The following is an 8187-nucleotide window of genomic DNA, read 5'->3' as shown; positions in this document are numbered from 1 at the left end:
TTGTGCACCTCAGCAAGTTGACCAGAATATCCTTGGAAAATAAATAGAGCTAAAAATAATTACTAACACCCCAATCATTTTATGAGCTATTATTTCACCAGAAAATGGAGAAAATATATCTTTAATCTTGAACAAAAACTCTTCAAGGTTTATGTCCTCTATAAACCTTTCACTGAGAACTGAAAATATAAGTTAGTAATGCAATAAATGCCCTAACAAATATATCAGATTTTTCACTTAATGCTTTTTACAGGCTTAAACCAAACTGAGTGAAAGAAAATCACCTTTTACAGTCTGACTCTTAAAGGAAGAATGCCTTTCTGTTATGCTTTTTAAAAGAAGGCATGGTGAATTTATATCAACTTCACTGAATCTTGGGGCATGATAAAAGGAAGAAAATACAGCAGTGGAGTTAACATTCCATAGCATTCTTTCTTCACATATTTATTTCCTCACTGGCTGGACATAAGCCAAAGAAAAGGAGGGAATAAACTCCCCCCCCGCCAACATAGAAATAGCTGAAATAAACCTTTGGCACACAATGCAGTCAAAGCTTTCTGCTTTTCCTCCTCCCACCCTCAACAACCTGGATTGTTTCTCTCCAAAGAAATCCAAGCAAAAAATTCTCCGAAGAAAAAATAACCAAACTCTGAATTTCAAATTTGTTCATGGGTGCAGCCACCAGGGCAATAAACAAAGTTTCCCCTATATTCCCTTATTAAATACTATAGAAATAAAAGCCATCTCTTTTTTTGGACCTGTTGCCTTTTGCAAACTAAAAAAAAAAAAAAAAACAAACAGCCAGAACTAAGTTCTAGTAAATAAACATTAGCACTGCCTTATAAATCTCTGCCCTCCTGCCCGATATTTTATCATCTCGGGCTTGAGAAGTCTTAATTTCATTCTAATGTAAATAAGAGCTGGTCTGTTTGCACAGTACTTCAACGAGAATTTGCTGCCAGGTTGCAGCATGCAGGCAGTGCCCCGAGAAGGGTGACCTCGCTTTAGTCAGTGAAGCCAAAGATCATTTATCACAGTTAACCTACAAATCGTTCTTGCTGGGGCCTCAGATCCGTCAAGCACTTGGAAGCAGCTACTTGTCCTGTCCTCCCACAGCTCCCTAAACCATCGGATGGGTCTGATCTTTTCTATTATTGTATACCTCTCAGCTAATAAAATATATTTTTATGGATATGGAACGAACAGGAGTACTTTGTATTTATTTATACAGCTCATTAAAGGTAGATAGAGATTTGGAGGCAGAGAGAATGCCCCAAGCCTAGAAAGCTCAGGAAGACAGACCCCAGGCATATGCATGTATTTAACTTTATGTATATGAGTCGCCTGGCTGAACCCAGTGAGGCTAAGCAATTATGTACAAGTAGGCATCCTGGTCTTTTTGTAACCATACTCCTATGCTAAGACATGGCAGGCAAATGATGCAGAACTAGTAAACATTGAGAGGAGACTAAGATGGTTATAATGAGAGCATATGGGCAATATATTCAAAGCTATGCAGTCAAAAATACTTATGTCTTATTATACGTATATCTTTAGACAGACTTATACCATACAGAACTACTTGCAGCTCCCTGACCCTGAGGTACTTGGTTCAGGTGACATTAGAAGAGAACACAGGATGGGAAACCACATTCACACCAGCATCGTAATGCAGAAGGTGCCATTCCTTCTCCAGATTCACTCTCCTGATTTAGCACATCACTCTTTCTCTCTACATTAATGGAGATAGAGACTTTCTAAAGGGAACATTAGGTCATCTTCCAGCAGAGAGAAGCTGGCAGACTGAAAATCCAGTGCCTGATACCAATATGCATGTGCCAATCTGTTAAAAGAAGTCTGAATTCGACTTTGAACTTGAACACGGAAAAAACCCAAGTGTAATTATTCAAGGGTTTCTTAGGCACAGAGACCATTGTAGAAGGAGAAAACAGTGACCTCTCTCTAATATGCAATTTGGAGAAAATGATAACATGGTTTTGCATTGATTTTTTTAAGTGAAACATTACATATCCACATGTACCTGTACTGAAGTGTCTTTTTAAAAAGTTGCTTGGACTTAACACAACAGTTTGTGCCTTTTTAACTATAAACAGGTTGGAGATGAATGACCAAACCACAAATTCTATATATTTTAGCTATCACTTACTGAAATATGTGGATTTTAAGTGCTTGCACTCACACATGTGTGAGGATGCAGTGCTATCTGACACTCAGAAATTGGCTTGCAGTAGGGAAGGACTCAATCCTGAACTATTTTTGCAAATCCTAACCTGTCGAAGTAGCATGAAAGAGAGACAGCTAAGCAGGGAGTTACTGCTATTTAGACATAAATCAGCATAGGTGATTTAAGAACTAAAATCAAAAACGTTATCTAGAATAGTGACCATTAAAGGTCAGATTTCCCAAAGAGCCAACTATCACTAAAAATTGACTGCCAGTAGAGCTCAGGACACTTCTAATGACCCAAAATAAGCAGGTGGATTTTCAAAAGATTTTGCACACGTGGAATTGGGGAATCTATGGAATTCTGTGACACATCTGATGATGTGCACTGCCACTGAATCAGGACGAGCAGGTAAATAAACATCTGGGACCCATTTTAGGGTCCTAAATAGATACTAAGCTTCTGTGAAAGCAGGTATTCAAGGCAGACAAGGACTAGTCCTAGCAGCTTCAAAACTGAGAACAAGAAGCCTGAAGAAAAGGACCGCAAACAAATGGTAAATGGACTGTTGGCACACAAGCCCATCTGATTCCCAGAAAGGAAGACAGCAGTTGTGAGTCTGCCTGAATTATCTAGGGGACAGAAGAAGGCCTAAGTATGAGTAAGGGATCACTGACATAAGAATAGGAGCAATATTTATAAATACACAGCTTTGTGAAGGAAGCGAGGAAGACGCATAACTATGTAGGATTTTGAAAAGGATAAGAAGGAGCTCAGAAACGGTGCAATGTTGGAAGGGGAGCTAAATACTCCACAAAAACCCCAACCTGAATTCACTGGTTGCTTTTTGTATGATCTGAAGAAGGGTGTTGGTCAGGAGAGGACATGAGAAGTATATTACAATAACCAAAACCTGAGTCACAGAGTTGGTTGGAGAAGGAAAAAAATTATCTTGGAAAAGCTGGAAAGAAAAAAAGAAATTGTAAAATGTATCTAGCAGTCTGAATGCACAGGGTAGGAAAGGAAAGATACAAACTAGCCCTAAGGCGTCAGGCCTAGATGACAAAGGATGCTAGCACTACAGTGAGAGGAGAAACTTCACTGGGAATATGCTCACATGTGCAAGGGGCAGCAAACAGTAAGAACCTGTCTGTTGAAGACTGTATTGCCAAATGAAGCAGGGGTAGGGACAGAGCTTGACCACTCAACTACTGAGTGGCCACATTGGACTATTTTGGCCCACGCCAACTAGCATTCTCCAAAACCACTCCTAGACACAGTTCAGGGAACAACCCATGCCAGGGACCATTCCCAAAAGGCAGCATGTACCAGCCTCCTGCAAGCAGGCTGTGCAATGTTTCAGCTTCAATCTTATGCTAGAAAATACAATTCTCATGGTCTGCAGCATTGGGTCTTACGGTATTCTGGAAATTTTGGATCAAAAAACTAATACCGAACGCCCCCAAAATAATAATTGTGCCTGCAGCTGCATGGGGACCACACAAAGCCCACGGGAGATGCATGCCCAAGTGTTACTTTGTACAGCTGCAGCTAAGGTCTGCCACATGGCCTCGGGGCCAGAAGACAGTCCCTGGCTCTGCTTTAGTTAGCAGCATAGACATAGGCTGTATCTGACAGAAAAATGATATTCACCAAACACTGTCTGTCAACATCTCAGGGAGGATTCATGCCCTCATGGTTGCAGAATAAAGCCTGACTCAAGGGCACTTTAAGGATCAAACATGAAAGAAATAAAAGGAATATAACGCTATTCTACAGAAGTCCTAACACTGAAGGAAGGACAATAATAATCTGGAGCACCATTTTTTATGTTAGGGTGGTGAAATTAGTTTGAGGCACACTAAGAGTAAACAGCAGTAAACAGAGATTGCTATACAATCTAACCAAAGAAGGCAACCCAAAAATTATGGTCCATTCTTAACTTGCAATGGTGTCAGAGAGAAGAGAACAAATTTCATCTATTTTTACTAGACTTCCTTGGATTTTGTAAGTTTGGGTCCAAACAATAGCAATATTTTTAAACTATTCCGGATTCCTAAACAGTGGGAATGACAAAAGCAAACAATACATTTATGAGAATGTGACAGAAGTAAAAATTTTATTTTTTCCATTTAAATTCTATGCAGTAAGATTCTGCATTTATAAATCCAACATGAAAAATTAAAGCTTTTATTCATTTGTATTTCCAGCCTGCTATTGCAGCAGTGATCATAAAACAAACACAGCTGGCATCTTTATCATTTTATTCACTGAAGGATTTAGCTGGACAAACATCACAAAGATGGTGGCTGCTTTCATTGAATTTATGATCAAATATGCTCCAGCATAAGATCAACTCCGTAAGATCAATTATTATGAGATGTGAATAATTTAACAGAAAGTTGTCTATTTGTAAATCAGATCTTACGGGTATAAATTCAGCTGAGGTAGCAGACAGTGGATATACACTGTATTACACATTACATTATTTAAAAGGATGCAGTTTTTTTGTGAATCACATTTAGTGATAAATATTGTCATTTACATTTTGGTATCTAGCGAACTGCTAATTCAGACAAATAACATTTAAAATTTTATTTTAAACTTCAATTAAATTTGTCTTAATCAGAGAAGAACTTAACTGTTTTAGTGATGTCTTTCAAAATTACAGAATATATTTCCTATAAAGGCTTAATTAAAATAATACACAAACCGCCATCACCATCATTTTATGGTTTTTTTCCACAGATTCTCACCAGCATCTGTTGTTCAGCATAATATCAGGAGAGTTATAATAATTTTAACGCAGAATGTGTGCCTTAGGATATGGGATTGACTCAATGCCTGAAAGAAAAAGGTCAGTTCCCTTTGGAACTGCTTGCCTCTTTGCCCTCCAGCAATGACAGGTGCACCAGCCCTACGCCGAGGCTCGTTATTCACAGTGTGTTGCAGAAGATACGTAATCTAACCTCTCCATTTTAATGCATCAGCAAGGATTACTGTCCCCTATCTTCCCATTTTGACACTCAGGTCAAGCAGGCACTGAACATACATACATGATGATCTGCCTGCAGCCAGCGTCTTTCTCAAATTCTCAAACAACAGCTTCAAACTTTCTAAAATAGTTTATTAAAAGACATCACTAAATTTAATTTTTAAAACTGTTTGGCTAGCAAATAACTTCCAGTTTTGAAACTATTCACTGTTTTTCACTAGTCTCCTGCAATACCACGTTTCTACATCACTAATTAAGAAAAAAAAAAGACATCAGCTTAAACTATCTGCAGAGGTGATAAAACTCAGTAGCATTATTCAGATAATTACACTTACTGCCTGTCTACACCATCTCCCAAAATTATGTAAGTGTCTGAGATTCTAAGATGAGAATCAGAGAAACTGTTGACTTCAAGAAAAATCTGTAATACATGACAAAAAGCAGTGGAAAATATCAAGCCACTTAAGCCAACAGCAGTTGCTTAGCACTAAGCACTTTTGAATGCCAGCCCAATTCTTAAGGTGGCTATCGTTTTGGCTCTCATGTTGGAAAACTCTTGCCTTTAACAGCTACATACAAATAATGAGAGACCCAGCAGTAAAGTCTACTTCACTTACGTGACTGCTTTCACAGTATGTCTTCAGTTCCTCAGACAAGTATTTTTAAAACAGAGAGACTCAATTTTGTCAGCAACGTCATTATCCGGAGAAGAAAGATTTCAGCAGAGAGGCCAACAGTACAGAGCTCCAGCAAGAAGGCAGAATTAGGAATGTGAGGATATAATGATGCCTGGTGCCTCTGATCAGAAAGTATTAGACTTCAAACCAAGAAATGAACACAGACACTATGGCAACATATGAGTTACAGACTACCAAAAACATAATTCTGAGACATTAATAAAATGTTGGCATGTAGAAATGCAGAAGGAGAAAGAACAACTGGGAACATCTGAAAAGAGTTGATCAGTAAGTACCCACAAACGTTAATGAAGAACATACTTTGAAAAAAAAAAAATCATACCTGGAAACACCAAATAAACATGTCTATCTGATATACGTCTCAATATCTTAAGGAATTCTTAAGGAATTAGTGAGGAGAGTGAACAAATATAAGGCACCTTTTAAAAGTCCTTCCAGGAAATCTAGACAAGAAGAGTTAGTTCTCTTTCCTCATTTCTCTTTACAGGCTTATTACTGCACAAAAGTTACTGTAATGTTAGCTAATTTTGCTCTGCATTCTAAAGTATTGTAGTAGAATTAAAAATATATGTATGCACGTACTTCCTTTCTGGTTTTCAAATAAGGAAGAGAATCTTGGCAAATATTTGCTGGACATAGAAGAAAAATATAGACAATAGAAACAAAACATAGACGATACAGAAGCAAAATTAGTTTTGGGAAAAAAATAAGACAAAATGGCAACCAAAAGAAGATATGACATCAGATAAATTGATTATTTTTAAAACTGGACTTAATCATTAGTGGAACAAAGCAACAAGGGAGAATGTTTGATGCAATTTCTCTAAAAAATCTTGTTCTGTGGACGAACTCCGAAGAGCTGGGATGTGATACACTATCTTACAGATGGAAAACTGGCTGACAGACCATAAGCAAAGGGTAACGATGAGTGGCAATGTACTGAGTTGGAAGGGAAGTGTCCAGCTGTGTGCCAGAGGGATTAGCGTTAGTCACAGTTTTATTTAACATCTTTATTAATGAACTGGACTAAGGGATATACTGCCTACTGAATCACTTCTTAGATGAAACTAAATGTTGAAAACACCACAGAAGACAAAAAATTTAGTACAAAGAAGCTAACAGAAGTGAGATATGTGGGCAGAAAAATCTGCAAAAAAGATAGAGCGTGGAGAACAACAAACAATTACTTCCAGGGAAAGATAACCCAAAATACGGGTAGGTTCAGAGATAATAATGCCAGCAAACCCTAGTCCAGTGCCAGAAACTGAATTATATGTTGCAGAAGACAATGAAGAACATCCATGCACATTGGGGCTGTATTATCATGGCTGTCACAGATGGGAAAGGTATAGGAGGGTAACAATGTAATTTTACTAATGAAACAACATAGAGTTATTACTACTCTGAAAAAGAGGACAAAGGCTTTTGTGATCCAGTTTAGAAGGTTTATTAATATTTTTAACTGGGCCAAGAGGATGTAACACAATACATAAAGCTTAGCCACACAAAAGGGGGAATTTAGAATAAAGCAAAAATAAATTGAATGTCAGGATAAACATTCTAACAATGAAGTCTGTTAGGAATAATCTCCCCCCATGTTTATAAAAGTTATAACATTTGAGCAATTTACAATTGCTCCAATTTGAAGGAAGCATTCAAATATAAATTGCAAAGAATTTTTCATCTTGGCAGAAGGATAAATAGAGAAACTCTAGAGATCTTTCTCAGTCATTGGCTTCAATCACCATCATATAAATCATCACCATAAAGCTGACAAAACCTGCAGCGCGTTTCGGCTTAGCACTAACTGTTCCTGAGCTGGGCTGAGAACTTTGCCTTTTGCACTTTCACAGCTGAGCCCCTTCACAGTGCCAGAAACATATAAAACGGTACTAAGTGGGTGCAATGTAGGGTAGTAGACACAAAAAAGGCACTGAAGTGCAAACAAGCAGCTTCCACCACCCTCAAATTAATATAATAAACGCCAGTAAGTAGCGAAACAAAGAAAAGTTCCTGAGCTGGGCTGAGAACTTTGCCTTTTGCACTTTCACAGCTGAGCCCCTTCACAGTGCCAGAAACATATAAAACGGTACTAAGTGGGTGCAATGTAGGGTAGTAGACACAAAAAAGGCACTGAAGTGCAAACAAGCAGCTTCCACCACCCTCAAATTAATATAATAAACGCCAGTAAGTAGCGAAACAAAGAAAAAAAAAAAGCAGTGTTAGGAAAATATTTGTAACAAACCCTCTCGCCCCCTGCCGGTGTCTCCCCAAGCGCAGAGGCCCCGCTGTGTCGGCTCGAGCGCTCC

At 38.2% G+C, this 8187-nt stretch overlaps 1 protein-coding gene across 1 annotated transcript in view; it reads right to left on the bottom strand.

Annotated features, from left to right (window-relative positions):
- Window positions 1–8187, bottom strand: part of CDK14 (cyclin dependent kinase 14) — a 316876-nt gene that overhangs the window by 76241 nt on the left and 232448 nt on the right. The gene's annotated exons all lie outside the window — the stretch shown is intronic.

This window comes from Egretta garzetta, unplaced genomic scaffold (genome assembly GCF_000687185.1).
Source record: "Egretta garzetta isolate BGI_Z169 unplaced genomic scaffold, ASM68718v1 scaffold30, whole genome shotgun sequence".
NCBI classification, from domain to species: domain Eukaryota; kingdom Metazoa; phylum Chordata; class Aves; order Pelecaniformes; family Ardeidae; genus Egretta; species Egretta garzetta.
Note: the sequence above shows the minus strand (reverse complement) of the source record. Positions and strands in the feature narration are given on the sequence as shown.